The sequence below is a fragment of the Aquarana catesbeiana genome, linkage group LG01, assembly GCF_042186555.1.
Source record: "Aquarana catesbeiana isolate 2022-GZ linkage group LG01, ASM4218655v1, whole genome shotgun sequence".
NCBI lineage: Eukaryota > Metazoa > Chordata > Amphibia > Anura > Ranidae > Aquarana > Aquarana catesbeiana.
The window spans coordinates 14,436,997-14,455,215 of NC_133324.1; positions in this window are offsets into that span (position 1 = coordinate 14,436,997).

Below are 18,219 nucleotides of genomic sequence, written 5' to 3' on the forward strand. Positions count from 1 at the left end.
AGTATCTGTGAGGGGTTGCAGTATTGTGGCAGCAGTACCAGTGCCCAAGGTCCAATTTTTCAGCCGCTGTTTAACAGGGGAGTGTAATTACAATTTTTGATGCAATACTTTGTAGCAGGGCTCATTCCTGCGCTCCAACTATAGCATCTGTGAGGGGTTGCAGTGTTGTGGTACCAGTGCCTAAGGCCCAATTTTTCTGCCCCTGTTCAACAGGAACATGTAATTACAATTCTTGATCTGATATTTCACAGCAGGGCCCATTCTTGCGCCCACCAAGAGTAACTGTGAGGGCTTACAGTGTTGTGTCAACACCAACACCACCACCAAAGGCCCAATTTTCCTGCCCCTGTTCAACAGGTGTATGTAATTACAATTCTTGATATAATATTTCATAGCAGGGCCCGTTCCAGCGCCCACCAAGAGTAACTGTGAGGACTTACAGTGTTGTGACACCAGCACCACCACCACCACCACCAAAGGCCCAATTTCTCTGCCCCTGTTCAACAATGGCATGTAATTACAATTCTTGTTCTAACATTTCACAGCATGGCCCGTTCCTACGCCCATCAAGAGTAACTCTGAGGGTTTACAGTGTTGTGGCAACACCAACACCTAAGGCCCCGATTTCTGCTGAGTATATAGGGCAGGCTGCTACTTTCAAACATCCAACTTACAAACGACTCCTACTTGCAAATGAAAGGAGACAACAGGAAGTTAGATGAAATCTACCCCTAGGAAGGGAAATTCTCTCCTGTAAGAGTTAATATGGGAAAAACGTGTCTCCTCTCCACTGATGCTTTATCACCAATCCTTGTTTCACTAAAACCCCCAAATTTTCAAAAACCATTTGTCATTGGGACAGAAAGTGAGGTGAAATCTTCTGAAGAGGTGCACAGAGAGCAAAACAAATGTTACAAGGGTGTAACCCTTCCCTATGTTTTCCAAAAAGCTTAAAAATTGATTTTTTGGCTGGAGCTACACTTTAAAAATGTACCAGTTCAAAATTACAAACAGATTCTACTCAACAACAAACCTAGAGTCCCTGTCTTGTTTGCACCGCCTGTATACTGCTGTTCAGAGTATATAGGGCCTGGGGGCCCCACGCCTTTCCTTTTTTTAATTTGGGTGCGGGGTTCCCCTAAATATCCATACAAGACCCAAAGGGCCTGGTAATGGACTGGGGGGTACCCATGCTATTTGTCTCACTGATTTTCATCCATATTGCCGGGACCCGACATTACATTAAAGCCACAAGCAGTTTTAAATGACCTTTATTCCTTTAAAAATGACATTTTGTGCAGGGATTGTTCTAAGCACAGGAAACACGCGCCACTTTACACGCATACTATAGACACCCCCCAGGTACGATATTTAAAGGAATATTTCACTTTTTTTTCATTTTAAGCATCATTAAAATCACTGTTCCCGAATAAACGGCCGTTTTTAAAACATTAAAAACCATTTTTTTTTGCATTGATACATGTCCCCTGGGGCAGGACCCGTTCCCAAACCCTTTTTAGGACAACACCATGCATATTAGCTTTTAAAATTAGCACTTTTTATTTTGAACGTTCGAGTCCCATAGACTTTAATGGGGTTCTAAAGTTTGCGCAAACTTTCGGTCCGTTCGCAGGTTCTGGTGCGAACCGAATCGGGAAGTGTTTGGCTCATCCCTATTTGCTACCCATCACCCTTGCATTTTGTGCAAGCCCTTTATAAACCCGTCCCCTTGCTCTTCTCCAAACTATGCACCAAACCAATCTTTATTTCTTCAACACTCTGAACCCTACTTCTAGAATACTTACTCCACTAGATCAATTTACCATGAGCCTACCAGACCTCCTGATACCACATTGCCTCCACCTCCACAAATCCTGACTGCTCCTCTGTCCGGCCCTTTGCACCACTAAAACCCTATAGAATACCCAGCATATCCCAGAATGTCCACATACCGAATAAGACCTCTCAAGCTCTTGAAACAACATGGAGATTCAATTTACTTCACTCAATGTGTGAGGCCTCAACTCACCCTTCAAGTGATCATCCCTTGCAGGTGAGGCCTGCTCACTCAATGCAGATATTCTCCTGATCCAGGAAACACATTTTGCAATGGCCAAAATGCCTGCTCTCACCTTGAAACACTTACCCCATATATTCACAGCCTCTAACACCCACATGAAAAATGGGGTTCTCACAGCTATCTGTGACTCAATTCACTTCCAACTACAATCTGAACTCATAGTTCCTCTAGGCTGCTTCCACTTCCTTACCTGCGATATCAATCAATTTTGACATACTATCATCAACGTTTATGCCCCAAATTCTAAACAAATTGAGTTCTGCAAGAACCTCTTTGCAAAAATCTTATCTGTCAAAAGTGGCAGACTAATCATTGGAGGGGACTTCAACACAATTGGAAATGCTGCTCCTGATTCTTTCACAGGTAAAAGACCTGTCCACCAAACCATCAACCATTTCCTACATACCCATGACTTGTATGACGTCTGAACAGGCCAACACGGAGCAGAGAAGAATTTCTCTTACTACTCACCTTCCCACCTCTCATATTCCAGAATTTACTTTTTCCCTCCAGCTGATTACTACTTCACAGATTAGTACAATATCATGGTCTGACCATGCTCCTGTAACTATAGTGTTTGGAGACACTAATATACCCAAACTCCCACCTCTGGAGACTGGATGCCACTCTTTTAGTGAAACCCAATCATTGCCAATTAATTGCAAAAGCCCATAACCTCTTTTTCAAGACAAATTTCTCTCCGGACATTTCTATTCCTACATTATGGGCCACATACAAGGCATACAAATGCAAGCGTCTGTTAAGAGCCAGAGGAGAAAGCAGATTTAAGAGGTCCCAGCCTCAGTATACATTAAGGAGGAACAAAACAAGTGGCACCCCACCCCCACCCTATTCTCTACCCTATTGGCAGACATAAACAAGCTTCATTCCCTTGTGATGCACCATCACCAGAAATTTACCAGTTCAATCGCAATTCCAACAGCAGCAGTAATAACATCACACACATTGTCCAGGCGTGGTTCACACATCCCTATTTACTCATTACAACCTTTTTTTTGTATTTTACCTAACAAGTTGGTAATATATTACATTTATATGCTCTAACATTACGGTAACTTAGTGTATATTTTACTGAGAACAAAATATTACATTTGGTAAACCATTACACTAATATCATGTGACAGAAAAAAATGTAAACTACAAGCATTGTTTCTGCGGGGTCTCTGCTTTCTGAAAATATACTGTTTGGGGGTTTTACATAATCTTCAGGCCTAAAATTATTTTTGAAACCTTTGTGCAAAAATAAAAAACAGCCCCAGAAGTGAAAGGGTTAACAACGGTAAACTAAACACAAACCTAAATTGGGCATAATTTTTGTGTGGTAAAAGACGTGTCTGGGCACATTGTGTTCCAGTACTGAACTGACCGAGTATAAAAAGATACGAGTAAACTTTCATTGGACGCTCTCACCTTATACTTTAGTGTGTGTGGATTTATTTCAGATTTTTTGTTATTTATTTTAAAAGAGAAATCCATGTCATGTAATGCTTGAGCCAAAATGTAGACTGCAATATACACTTTATAGGATGTTTTCTCATCAGGATAATATAAATCAAGTGGAAGTGTCTCCAAACTGCAGTTCCTAGGAGGACGTCTATTTGTGAATGGAATAAGGAAATTTTTCATTTGGTTTTTTGAAAAGCATCCATATTCAGTTATGAAAATATCCTCTATCAGTGGGTCATTTGGGCGGCTGGATGGATAAATACTATACAAATAATCCACCAATCCCTTTATGTAGAGATGGGGGAATGTAAACACCAAGCTGCAGTTACTGAGAATAAAAAACATTTCACTCAATGACCAAGAATCTGGTATAATAAATGTTTTCTCCGTGTAATAAGGGACATTGTTATACAAAAACTTGTAATAAGTCCTACTAACTGAGCCACAAATAATAAGAACTTCCGTAGTTGAGGTCCGCAGCTCTGGAGGAATTTTATTATAATTCTCTTTAGACACCAGAATCTTGAATTCAATACAAATTCCATGATTAGATAAATGTTTGCTGAGTTGTCGGATCTCCCTCTCTCCGTATTCATCATCAGATGTAAGGATCCCGACCCAGTTCCACTTCAACCTTTCAAGTAACTTTGCTATGGCCACATATTGCATCTCATCATCCGGAACTGTCCGGAAAAAGTTTGGATACATCTTTCTATCACTCAGTAAAGTATCTCTGGCTCCATAACTAATCTAGAAATAAATAAAATAGTCTTAATATCCAAATGAACAGAAGAAAACCTGTTTTAATGCTTTTTTTAGAGAGTAACAAATATGTTGTCTGACCTGTCTATTATAGCTCTATAAGCAGATTTTAATGGTGTTTTTGTTTCACCAGATCAGATATATATCCAAGAGTGCATTTATTATTTCATAAATGATTACAGCCATCAGTGAAAGCTGATAATTTGACATTAAAGGGGAAATTTTTCAGAACTAGAGCAGACAGAATATGGAGTAACCAATCAGCCTCTATCTTCAGTTTGTTCAGTTAAGCTTTGAAGATGAAAGATAGAAGCTGATTGGTTGTCATACAAAACTGCCCCAGATTCTGACTGCTCCAGTTTTGATAAATTCCCCTCTAAGAGATCTTCCTCCTGTAATCCCACCTAGGGGTCTCCTGATCATCAATTTACTGGACAGACACTCCCACTGCAAGACTGATTTTGGATTTAGCTGGAGGTGGACAACCGAGTATAAACACAATTACCAGCTCAGCTCCTGAACCTGTATATCCTTTATGGACCAGAGCATTTTTTACATTTCCACCATGGGCCTGTCTATCCTTTCTTCAGACAACAAAGTAATATACAAATGCATTTTTGGAATAAACATGTCAAACTGTCTTGGAAAAAATATTTTTTTCAAGTTATAGACAAAAAAAAAAACACACTTCCATCTACTTTGATTGGTCTTTTCAATACCTTCCTTGCACTGTGTACAAACATTGTATCAATCCTCAAAAACTACTTTGATAGCAACTAAAGTACATATAAGATTCAGACCTACAAGGATTGATACTTTATATAGTGTATACAGTATACATGCTAGAATTATACAGTGCTTCCACATCTCCAATATATCCATACCACCACCATGTGCACAGTAATCTCCTCAACTGCTCAATTAAATAAAAAAATAATACAATAATTCATTAACAATACAAACTTCAAGATCCTCTGATAGATAGTCCTTCTTTCCACAATCCTGGCCCAGTGGCTGTGGGGATCTACAGGAAGGAGGAGTATTGGGATCTGGAAGCCCCCTTAAAAAATAAGGGGGCCGGGGGCGTGGCTTGCGAGCGAGCGGGATGGCAGCATAGATCCGGAGCTCCGCTGACCCCAGGATAAAAAGCGGCCCAAATCGATCCATCCAGCTCGGATTCCGATCCTTACAGCAGGCGATCTGTGTAAGGACATCACTGGGACAATGTCCAGAAAACGAAAGGAGCAGAGGAAGCCACAAAGACTGACAGACTTCTATGATATGAAGCAACATGACGGTAGGCAAGATGGCGCCGAGTCATCATCCACACCGCTAGGCTATTCCTCTAATAATCCTCCTAAGAAAAACAGCTTACTCCCAAATAGACCCACGACAGGGACCCCACATCCACACTCTCCTTCTACCCCCTCAGGCAGCCCAGCTAAGGCTAAATGCAGGATGGATGGAGAGGGATCCCTCGGAGCGGACAGCCCAGACATGGAGTCAGGGGATGACACACGTGAACTCCCTGACTCCATTGAAACTTTCCCCACCATGCACAAACCCGTGTTGGACACTGTCCTGAAGGACATGCTTTTATCATTAAGAAGCTCACTGCAATCAGATCTGATGACCTGCATGCATAAGTTTAACACCAGTGTCCAGGCGGTAGAAACCCGGGTTGAGCATATTGAGCAAAAAATGGGAGAGTATGCTGTTACCATTAATGATTTGGTGGATTCACATGATCAGAGAGAGGGAGATACTGAATGGCTAAAGGCTAAAATCGCAGACATCGAAGACAGAAACAGGAGGAACAATTTAAAAATCAGGGGGATCCCCGAAACAATATCGCAAACTGACTTGCGATCTTATGCTTCTTCACTGTTTAAATCCCTCATGCCTGACCTTACTGATCTTGAGATTACAATCGATAGAATTCACCGCTTGCCAAAACCATCGTACTTATCAGAACACATCCCTAGAGATGTAATCTTACGCCTACACTTTTACCACGCGAAAGAACAGCTGATGCTAACCATGCGTAAAAAAGAACAAGTACCTGCACAATACCAACACTTACAGTTTTATGCAGACCTTTCCCAATATACACTCCAAAAGCGAAAGAACTTAAACACTATCACCAAAGCACTGAGAAATCACCATATCATGTACAGATGGGGATATCCTACCAAATTGTCCATCACGAGAGATGGACGCACCCATGTGGTAAATTCCTTAGAAAAGGGACTTGCTCTTTTGGAGGAGTGGAAAATCATCCCTGAACAGGAATCTGGATCTATTCAGTCTCCCAGAGCAGTAGAACCTGCATGGAAAATGGTTACACCAAGAAATGCAAAAACGCACACTTGAGCTAGGATGGTTATTTTACAACTTACAAATTCCTGGAGTTTCAATGCTCACAAGTTTGAACTCTTCCCCCTACAGCCTGAACAGCAAACGCTGTACACAAACCTTTCTAGTTATCGGTATCTGGGGTCGACCTCTGTAAATGTTGACACCAGATGAAACTGATCTTTGCACTATTTTCAGAAATTTTGTTCGCTTTTATGTTTTCCTTTTTTTGTTTTTGTTCTTGAAAAACGCAGCAATTAGATCCCATGGGACCACAGATGAACCGGGCTCTGCTTCACTACTCAGGACAACAGAAAAACAACGATCAACCTTCAATGTGCACTCAACCACACAGCAATACGGCTGCACAACAGTGAGTATATCCTATGCTCCATCATACTTTATGGAAAAATCATCCTGCTATTCTGAAAAACATCCACTAGAGGGCACTACCTCCTTAAAGTTGAATAACATACACAACCATATCTTTAGCATTACAACACCTTATATATGGGCTTAAAAATCATATCCATTAATGCTAAAGGCCTTAATCATCCTGCCAAAAGGAAGTCAATGTGGAAAGAAGCCTTCTCCAACAAATCGGATATTATATGTGTGCAGGAGACACACTTCTCTGCAGATGCTGCTCCTTCCTGCACTCATAGAAATTTTCCTCATGTTTACACAGCCAAAGCCCATAACAAAACCAAAGGCGTTCTCACAGCAATAAGAGACACAGTGGCATTCACCCTACATGATACCATTGAAGACCCCAGAGGACGATACTTAATCTTAATATGTGACCTTAACTCAATCACATACACTATAGTCAACGTGTATACACCCAACCATCATCAAGTGCACTTCTTACATAAAATTCTTCGAATAACTAAAAAACATCAAAGAGGAAGAGTGATAGTTTGCGGAGACTTCAATGCTACTCCTGACCCAAGCCTGGACTCTTCCTCTGGCACAAGGCGATTAACCCCTTCTCTTTCAGCTATATTTCACTCACAAGATTTCTTTGACGCATGGAGATGCATGCATGCCGGCGAAAGGAACTATACATTTTTCTCCTCTCCACATAGGGTATACTCACGCATAGACCTTTTCCTGGTAGACCAAGGTACTCTGTCTCAAGTGACCTCTACAACAATCAACTCCATCACATGGTCAGACCATGCGTCCATCACCCTCTCTTTAAATGATGACTCAATGTGTAGTGTACCCCATATGTGGCGTTTAAATACTTATCTAATGCAACAGCCAGACTTTAGAAATACCATTAGCAAGCATCTAAGCGAATTCTTTAGCATTAACACCTCCTCTGTACAAGACCATTTTGTTCTGTGGAATACACACAAAGCATACATACGGGGCATCTTTATTCAACTGGGGGCTAGAGCCAAGAGGCAGAGGCAGCAGCGCATGAGAGAGCTGACAGACAAAATTTCCCAACTAGAATCCTGCAATAAACAAAATCCATCCCATATAATTTCCCAACAACTTACAAAACTGCGTTATGACTTGAGGCTACTACTACTAGAAAACTTTGAAAAGGCTTCCAAAAAACTCAAAATGACATACTACGCCACAAACAACAAAGCTGGGAAAACACTATCACACAGGATAAAAGGTCACAGACATAAAACAAAGATACCTTACATACTGCACCCCCACACCAAACACAAATTGTATCACCCCCAAGACATAGCTGATACCTTCAGCCAATACTATAGCTCACTTTACAACCTGAAAGACGATACAAATACTGTACAACCTAGCACTGAAGCAATCACCTCCTTTCTACAACATCTAGACATACCTACACTCACACAAGAACACCTCCAGACCTTAAACCAACAATTCACTACAGAAGAAATAAACAAAACCATAGATTCCCTACCCAGCAACAAATCTCCAGGCCCTGACGGATTCTCTGGGGAGTACTATAAGACCTTCAAACAATTACTGACCCCTCATATGGAACGCACTTTTAATGCTGCTATTGCCTCTGCCTCCTTCCCACCAGAAATGTTGTCTGCAATCATAGTGACATTGCCGAAGCCAGGGAAGGAACCAACTGTCCCCTCAAACTTTAGACCCATTTCACTGCTCAATTCTGATTTGAAAATCTACGCCAAAATTATTGCATCCCGCCTATTACATATACTCCCCCTATTAATACACCCCGACCAGACTGGTTTCACGAAGGGTCGCCAGACGTCTGACGCTACCCGGAGATTGATAAATATCATTCATCTAGCTAAGGTACACAAAAGGCCATCTCTGCTATTGGCGTTAGACGCCGAGAAGGCCTTTGATCGCATCCACTGGCAATACCTTACCCAGGTCTTATACAAATTTGGTTTTACAGGCAATATATTATCAGCGATTTTAGCCCTATACTCCAAACCCTCTGCACGAGTACTCACATCGGGAGCACTATCCAAACCATTTAACATTACGAACGGTACAAGACAGGGCTGCCCTTTATCTCCTTTAATTTTCAATTTACTAATAGAACCCCTGGCCATATATATCCGCACTTGCCCTGAAATAAAAGGCTTCATCGTAGCTAAATCTACCCACAAAATCAGCCTATTTGCGGACGACATAATTATGATATTAACCAACGTGGAAACTTCCCTGGCTTCGGTACACACAGCACTAGATATGTTTAACAAAGTATCTTACTATAAAGTGAATGAGAGTAAATCCTACATACTGGGTATAGGAATTGAAGCTAGCCTACAAACTAAACTAAGCTCGCAATTCCCTTATACATGGGAAAAGAGAGGGATAAAATACCTAGGTATTACCCTAACATCAACAACGGACAACTTAGTCAAAGTTAATTTCACTCACTTTCTAGAAACACTACCAGCTAAACTAATGGAGCTAGCTAGAGTGGAACTGTCATGGGCAGGACGTTTAGCTGCGTTCAAGATGATAATTCTGCCACAGCTGCTATATCTATTTAGAACACTGCCAATTCCTATCTCCAACTCTTTCTTTGACAAAGCACAAGCCCAGATCAACAGATTTCTATGGCAAGGAAAGAAAGCCAGATGCTCCTTTAGGAAACTAACTAACAATAGAGATGCTGGGGGCATAGGACATGTCATATTAAAAGACTATTATAAAGCGACAATTCTCTCACAAACAAGATTTTGGTTGTCCCAGTCACAAACTCACAGATGGCTAGAACTAGAAGAGGCGCAAATACCTGGTTCTAAACTAGCAGACCTTTTGTTATCCAACAATATTCGAACACATACCCAGACAGACCTATCACCCACAATAGAAGCTACACTATTGGCTTGGAAGCTGTTTACATCATTAGATTTTCTGAACCAAGCAACCAAAAACATACCAATCACGTTAACTAGTCTCACCTTAGTCATACCAAACCTACACATAACACATTGGGTGTACAAAGGCATACTATTAATTGAAGATCTCATGCTAGGCACAACACCCAAAACATTTGAATTTTTAAAAAAACAATATAATTTGCAGGACAAAGATCACTATAGCTACCTTCAGATCTCTCATCTACTTCAAAAACTCACGAGCACATACATCAAAGTGCCATGGCGAGTATATCTATATCTCACAAATACAAACACCAACATAAAAGGTATATCCTTATTTTATAATCTACTAAACAATAAAAGTGTATTTGTAAAAACTAACAATATTATTGAGTGGGAACGTGATTTGGGTATAACCTTTACTGAAAATCAATGGCAAAAAGCCTTGCGCAATACATTTACCGCTACTAAATGTGTAAATTTATGGGAGACCACCTACAAGATAACACTGAACTGGTATTTAACCCCTTACCGAATATCGAAATTTGCTAAACAAGTCTCACCCCTGTGCTGGAGACATTGTGGAAGCGTAGGCACATTGTCACACATATTGTGGAACTGTCCAACTATCCGCCCTCTGTGGCAAAAAGTTTTTGATCTAATCTCAGCAATAACTGGTTCTACAATCACCCCTGTAGCAGCTGTGGCAGTTCACTCATTAGAGGTAGAGAGCTTTCCACATATAACCAGAACTATAGTCATCCACATATTACTCAGTACTAGACTGGCACTACTGAGACAATGGAACAGGCATGTACTGGCCATTGGGACTACAGGGAGTTTCCCGGTGGGCCGATGGCTCAGTGGGCCGATTTCAGTGACAGTGGACCGCTGCCTCCCTCCAGTCCTCTGTCCCCCCCCCCGCAGTGCTCACCTCCTCTCCCTGGCTAGTTATGCAGCGCGCCTGAATACAGACATGATGCTCAGGAGTCAACACTTAGAAGCTCATCATACGATCTGGAAGGAGGGCGGCCTCACTTTCCTGCCTAATCTTGTTCCATTGGGGGGGGGGGGCGCCAAACTGATTCTTTGCCCCAGGTGAAATAATGTCTAGCTTCCCCACTGGTACTGCCTATAAAAGAAATAATGTAAAACGGCTAATAGCTAGTGGGGGGGGGGGGGGCTTGGGTGGCAAGCCGGCATGGGAGAGACCTGTCAAAGTGGGCCAGTCTGGGTGAAGTCCAGGGCCAAATTTTTGTCCCAGTCCAGCCCTGCAATGGAAAGACACTAAACCCCCCACATTCCAGGAGATAGTTGAAATAACAAATACACATGCCTCTTATGAACTTATGTTTGCAGCAGCTCAGGGTCAATTTCAGAAATTGCAAACTAAATGGTCCAAATGGCTCTCATGGTACTCCACGCAACATAAAGATCGAAACCCTTAATGTACTAAATATCTGTATCTTTTATATTTACAAAGTACATATTGCTGCTTTTCATGTTTTCAGGTTTTGTTTTTCTTATGTTTATATGTTATATTTTCTACCCGTGCTGTTCTTCTTACCTGCCGTTTTCTCCTGCTGTGAGATCATAACAGCTAAAATACACCCGGCACGACAAATTTTTAGTGTGTCGGGACTCCCAGAGTATCTACTAACACTCACTAGGCAAAAACAGGATATGATTCACATTGTACATCAAATATGTGTTACTGAGTACAACAGAACTTTTATTAATGGTGTATACGTACATACAGTAAGATGAATATTGGTGATCCATTCTGAAATGTATAATGTGGAATTTACCAGTGATGCTACAGAATGTTAGTATATTCCACAGAATGTACATATGTTAGTACAAATAATTTTGTAATGTCTTTATATCTCAATAAAAAACTATTGAAACTAAAAAATAAGGGGGCCTCCAGATACCAACTCCCCTATGTGAATGAGTAAGAAGAACATAGTATTCCTACTCATTCACAAAAAAGTAACTTAGAGATAAAGACACCCAAATGTTTGACAAGTTATTTATTAAAAAAAAACAAGAAAAACCCAACAGGCCCAGCACAAATGACAGGGAAGGGATAGCAATGACATCATTGACCAAATATGGCCTTGGCCAAGGATTAACGGCTGTATAAGCCAATGACATTGGTGCTGCTGGCGGTTCCTAGCTTCCTGAAATATTAATTCTCCATATGAGCAACAGAGGGCTGAATGGGTAAAAGTTCAGGCATTTGTTCATATGCCATATCAGCCAAAGATTGGACTGAACCATTGGCCCATCCCTACACAACGCTGCCTTCTTTTTTTAGAACAATGTTATCCTAAAGACACTTTGTCACAAGGACTTTTTGTTTCATATCGTCCCACCTCACCAAAGGACAAATAGCTGCCCTAACACTATGTAAAATAGGAAATTCTGCTTTTCTTACCTGGGTGTAACCATATAGATTCAGCAGCTGGGCCATTTGGAGAGTGGTGCCAGAATTGAGATCTCCAATGAAACCAGCCAGGGCACCCCCCTCCATACAGGAATAATTTGGAGCTTCCTTTGTATGTCCAGACAATATCTGTAGAACGTCTTTTATAGCTTTATTCACATTTCCACAAGAATCATACACATGGTATCCCAGAGTTATGTTGGGCAGAATATCTGGACTGCTGTTTATCTCATCAATAGCAAATATAAAAGCCAGGAGATGTCTGTATTCTCTCCGGTAAACCCTGCAGAAAATGGATCGTTTTTCATTGGTCTACAGTACTAGGAATTCAGGCAGAAATTCTTTATGGCAAAATGTATAACACATTTCAACTACAGATCTAAGGTGGGATTGGTGGCCGTGTGCATTGCTCTGTGAACCACATAGTGAAATTCAATCATTCCTGCACTTATATGTGTTATAGCAGTGGTTGACAATTAGGAAGTATAGAGGACCTCAGCTGTATCCCCTGATATCACCAAGTAGCCACACATAATATTCAGTATATGTAATGCTACAGAAGAAGGTCAGAGAATGCAGACATACTAGAGGAAAGGATCAGAGACTACAAACTTGTTATAGGACTGGATGAAGCCTGCAGACATGCTGTAGGAGACAGTCAGGACCAGAGATAAGACAATCTTCCTGGGTTTAGTTTTTGAAGTTTCTCAAATCTTCTGAAGTTTGTGATCTGTCAGCAAACCTTATTGAAGTCTATAGGGGTGAATCTTGTTTTTTTTTTTCTTTTTGTTCTGTCCATTTCTAGTGCTAATAAGCAAACCATTCTCAAACAAAAGGCATAGGAACTGGCCACTGCAATTTGCAGTGATATTTTGATAGCAGTAAAAACCTGACAGGGATTCTTTATCTTTACACATTCTAAAACTAAGAAAAAAAAGGTTTGGGGCCATTAAGAGCCAAAGTCATTGAAGGTCCCATTCACACTTGTGCATCGTGGTAACACATAACAATGCATGGCAAAGCACCTTCTCTATGGGCAGTGCAATGCGGTGTCATTCATTGTGAATTGCCCCCCAATACATTGTACAGTAGATCCCAACACAACTCTAGGCACCATAATACACATACCATGCTCTGTGGTGTGCTGCCTTAAAAAAGGGTCAATGAATGTGGACATTAACACCCGGCAATAGAACCCTTGAATGGGAATGGGCCCTACGTGGTTTTCATGAACATATTTTAACCACTTGCCGACTGTCTCACACCGATACACGTTGGCAAAGTGGAACGGGTGCGCAAAATGACGTACCCCTATGTCATTGGCGGCTCCACAGTGATCGAGAGCAGCGATCTCTGTCATATTCTAGTGAGCCCATCCCCCCCCTAGTGCTTAACCCCTTTCCTGCCAGTGACATTTACACAGTAATCAGTGCATTTTTATAGCACTGATCGCTGTATAAATGTCAATGGTCCCAAAATAGCGTCAAAAGTGTCGATCTGTCCGCTGAAATGTCACAGTCACAATAAAAATCGCAGATCGCTGCCATAAAATAATAATAAAAAATTCCATAAATGTATCCCCTATTTTGTAGATGCAATAACTTTTGCGCAAACCAATCAATATACACATAGTGCATTTTTTACCAAAAATATGTAGAAGAATACATATTGTCCTAAACTGAGGAAGAAACTCGTTTTTTTATATTTTTGGGGGGATATTTATTATAGCAAAAAGTACAAAATATTCTGTTTTTTCAAAATTGTTGCTGTTTTTTGGTTAATAGCACAAAAAATAAAAACCGCAGATGTGATCAAATACCACCAAAAGAAAGCTCTATGGCTGGATTCACACCTATGCATTTTTTGTGCTTTTTGCATTTTGCAGATTTGCACTACAGATCGTGTTCCATAGGAAACAATGTTAAATGGACTGTAGTGCAAATCTGCAAAATGCAAAAAGCACTAAAACTGCCATAGGTGTGAATCCAGCCTATTTGTGGGGAAAAAAGACATCAATTTTGTTTGAGTGCAACGTTGCATGTGGAATTGTCTGTTAAAGTGACGCAGTGCCATATCGCAAAAAAAGGGCTTGGTCAGCAAGGGGGTAAATTATTATTATTATTATTATTATTATACAGGATTTATATAGCGCCAACAGTTTATGCAGTGCTTTACAATATAAAAGGGAGACAATACAGTTATAATACAATAAAATACATGAGGATTAAGAGGGCCCTGCTCAGAAGAGCTTACAATCTAATAAATCCTTCTGGGGCTGAAGTGGTTAAGGATATACTTTGATTTAATATAAATGCAGTGTAACAGACTGAATGAGTCCTGCACATTATCACACATATCTCCTAAAGACACAGCTCTGTAGATCAGATTGGAAGATTTGCTCTTCATATTTCACTTACGCTGAACACATGAGATGTTTCATAAAACTTCCTTTCTGTCGCCACCGTGACACTGCAGAATGTACAGAGAATATCCCTCCTATAATGATGTCTCCATCCTGAGAATACTTGTACTCAAATGTATAATTCTTCATAGTCATATCACAGCGGTAAGCAGAGTTCTGGGTATCAGATGTGCAGGGGGTCACACACAAAGACAACAACCACAATATTCTAAGTGGATATCTGAAGACAACATGGCCGAGTCTCTGATAGACTCCAATGACTTCTTTCTCTTCTCCTGACCTCATTATCACTGACATCAGCCCAGGATCCTGACACTGACTTCATGGCTCAGCTGAAGGCTGTGAGAGTGTCAGGTTTATAAAGAATAATTCTGTTATTTATTACTGATAGACTGGAATATGAATCTGCTTATAGAGTAGGAAAAAAAAGGCCAAACATAAAATACACAGAATCCATCTTTGTCAGCAATGTAGAAAGTGAAGGTTATAAAATTACCATTATGACATATTGTACATGAAACAGTAAAACTGAGAAATTTGATGGTCAAGAATGCCATGTGTATTATTATTATTATTATTATTATTATTATTATTATTATTATATAAATACTGGTGCAGGGATGAGATTTGGCAGCTACCATAGATTTGTGGTGAATCTGTAGGAGTCATAAAGTTTATGATTCATAAACTTTTGGCTGAAAAGTTTGCAGGTTCACCACTAGGGATGGGCGATTGGTTCGACCCGATCATGAGTTTGGCCAAACATTTGCCTATTCGGACATTCAACAAACACCTGAATTTGCACAGTGCATTATGCACCCTGATTGGGCAAAGCTTTGCCCAATCAGGGCGTAGTGTAAGCTGGTTGTTTAGGAGCTGGTCCAGGAAGCCGGCCACGGCATCCTTAACAACCGATGAGTGATCAGCTGTCAATGGGTTTCCCCACTGACAGCTAGGAAAAAAAGAGTCAGTAAAAAAAAGAAAGAAAAAACTGCATGGGATTCCCCTCTGATCCATACCAGGCCCTTTGACACTTATACACCTTCCTGCCCAGGACATTTTTCAGCTTTCAGCACTGTCACACTTTGAATGACAATTGTGCAGTCATGCAACACTGTACCCAAGCTCTGGCACTGATAAGGCACTGATAAGGTGGCACTGATGGGTACTGATGAGGTGTCACTAATATGTAGAATTAATGGGCACTAATAGGCAGCACTGATGGGCACTGATGAGGCGGCACTAATATGTAGAATTGATGGGCACTGATAGGCGGCACTGATATGCAGCACTATTGGGCACTGATAGGCAGCACTGATATGCAGCACTGATATGCAGTACTGATGGGCACTGGTAGATGGCACTGTGCACTGACAGGCGGCACTGATGGGCACTAATGGGTGGCACTGATGGGCCCTGATAGGTGGCACTGATAGGCACTGATAGGTGGCACTGATAGGCAGCACTGATGAGGAGGTATTCACAGTCATTACTGATGGGCATCTGAAGGGAACTGACATGCGTTACTGATGGGGCACTGATTGGCACTTTTATGGGCACTGATTGGCACTTTGATGGGCACTGACAGACGTTCCTGATGGGGCACTGACTTGCAGCTGATGGGCACTGATTGGCATTGTTCTGTCATCGCGAACCGAGGAAAGCCATTTCCCAGCACTTCCTGGTTCACGCTGTGATCAGATGTGATTGGTCACAGCTGATCACTAGGTAAGGAGCCTCCGTCAGGGGAATTTTTCATCTTTATTGTTGCACTTTAAGCATCATTAATATCACTGCACCTGAAAAAAAAACATTGTTTTATTTTATTACTATTGATACATGTCCCCGAGGGCAGTACCCAGACCCTCATACCCCTTTTATGGCCAATTACTTGCAAAAAAGCCTTAAAATTGGGCATTTTGATTTTTCCTGTTCGGCTCACATAGACTTCAATGGGATTCGCCATTTGGGTTAGAAGATTTCCCCAGTTCTGCTGCAAAAAGAACAGGGGGGTGTTTGGCCCATCACTATTAGCCACCAAAATAGGGAAAAACCTATAATACAGTGCACAAGGAATGTATGAAAGAATGGATTACCTATCAATAAAATGGTGTCCTCAGAGCAGCTATATTATCAGCTATATTATTAGTGTTGTTAGGGACAGCTGTGTAAGGAGAGATTATTATTTCTTATTTTTTTTAATTTTTTCATCTCTGCATGGCAGTGCATTAATCAGATTATAATTTCGTTACTGTCAATCTGCTTTTTAACCACTTCAGCCCCTGGAAGCTTTTACCCCCTTTTTACAATTAGGCACTGCGCTGCTTTAACTGGTAATTGTGCCATCATGCAATTCTGTACACAAAATTAAATTTGGGTCCTATTTTTCACACAAATAGAGCTTTCTTTTGGTGGTATTTGATCACCTCTGAGATTATTATTTTTTGCGATATAAATGAAAAAAGGCTGAAAATTATGAAGAAAAATATATTTTCTACTTTTTGTTATAACAAAAATAAATTCAATAAATAATAATACAAATAAATAAACTCAATTTTAGTCATAAATTTAGGCCAAAATGTATTCAGCCACATGACTTGGGTAAAAAAAAAATCAAAAAGCGTACACAGTACCTGACCGTGAGAATGTTTCCAGAGCGATCCCATCGCACTGGTTCACGGCGACAGGGTACTGTGCATGTCACACTGGCTCACTCATCGGGAAAGGAAAACTGTTTTTTCCTTTTGGGATGAGCGACAGGCAGTGCTGACAGCTGTCTAGTATCAATCATGAGGGGGAACACTGTGCCAAATTTTAAATAAAAAACCCTCATGGGTTCCCCCCAGGGGCATACCAGGCCCTTAGGTCTGGTATGGATTTTAAGGGGAACCCCCTACGCCGAAAAAACGGCGAGGGGGTCCCCCCCAAAATCCATACCAGACCCTTTTACGAGCATGCAGCCTGGACGATCAGGAAAGGGGGTGGGGACGAGCGAGTGCTCCCCTCTCCTGAACCATACCAGGCCGCATGCCCTCAACATGGGGGGTGGGCACTTTGGGGCAGGGGGGCGCCCTGCGTCTCTGCCATCTTGTTCCTTCTTCTCTTTTTCCGATGTTGACACGACGCTCTCTACCGCTGTAATGCTGTGTGAGCGGTGCGCAATGACTTATATAGGCATGGGGCGTGGTCACCAGGTGATGTCACCCGTTGACCCCGCCCCCTTATGACATCACAGTCCCATCATGCCCCGGGACTGTGACGTCATACGGGGGCGGGGTCACTGGGTGACATCACCCGGTGACCACGCACCATGCCTATATAAGTCATTGCGCACCGCTCACACAGCATTACAGCAGGAGAGAGCATC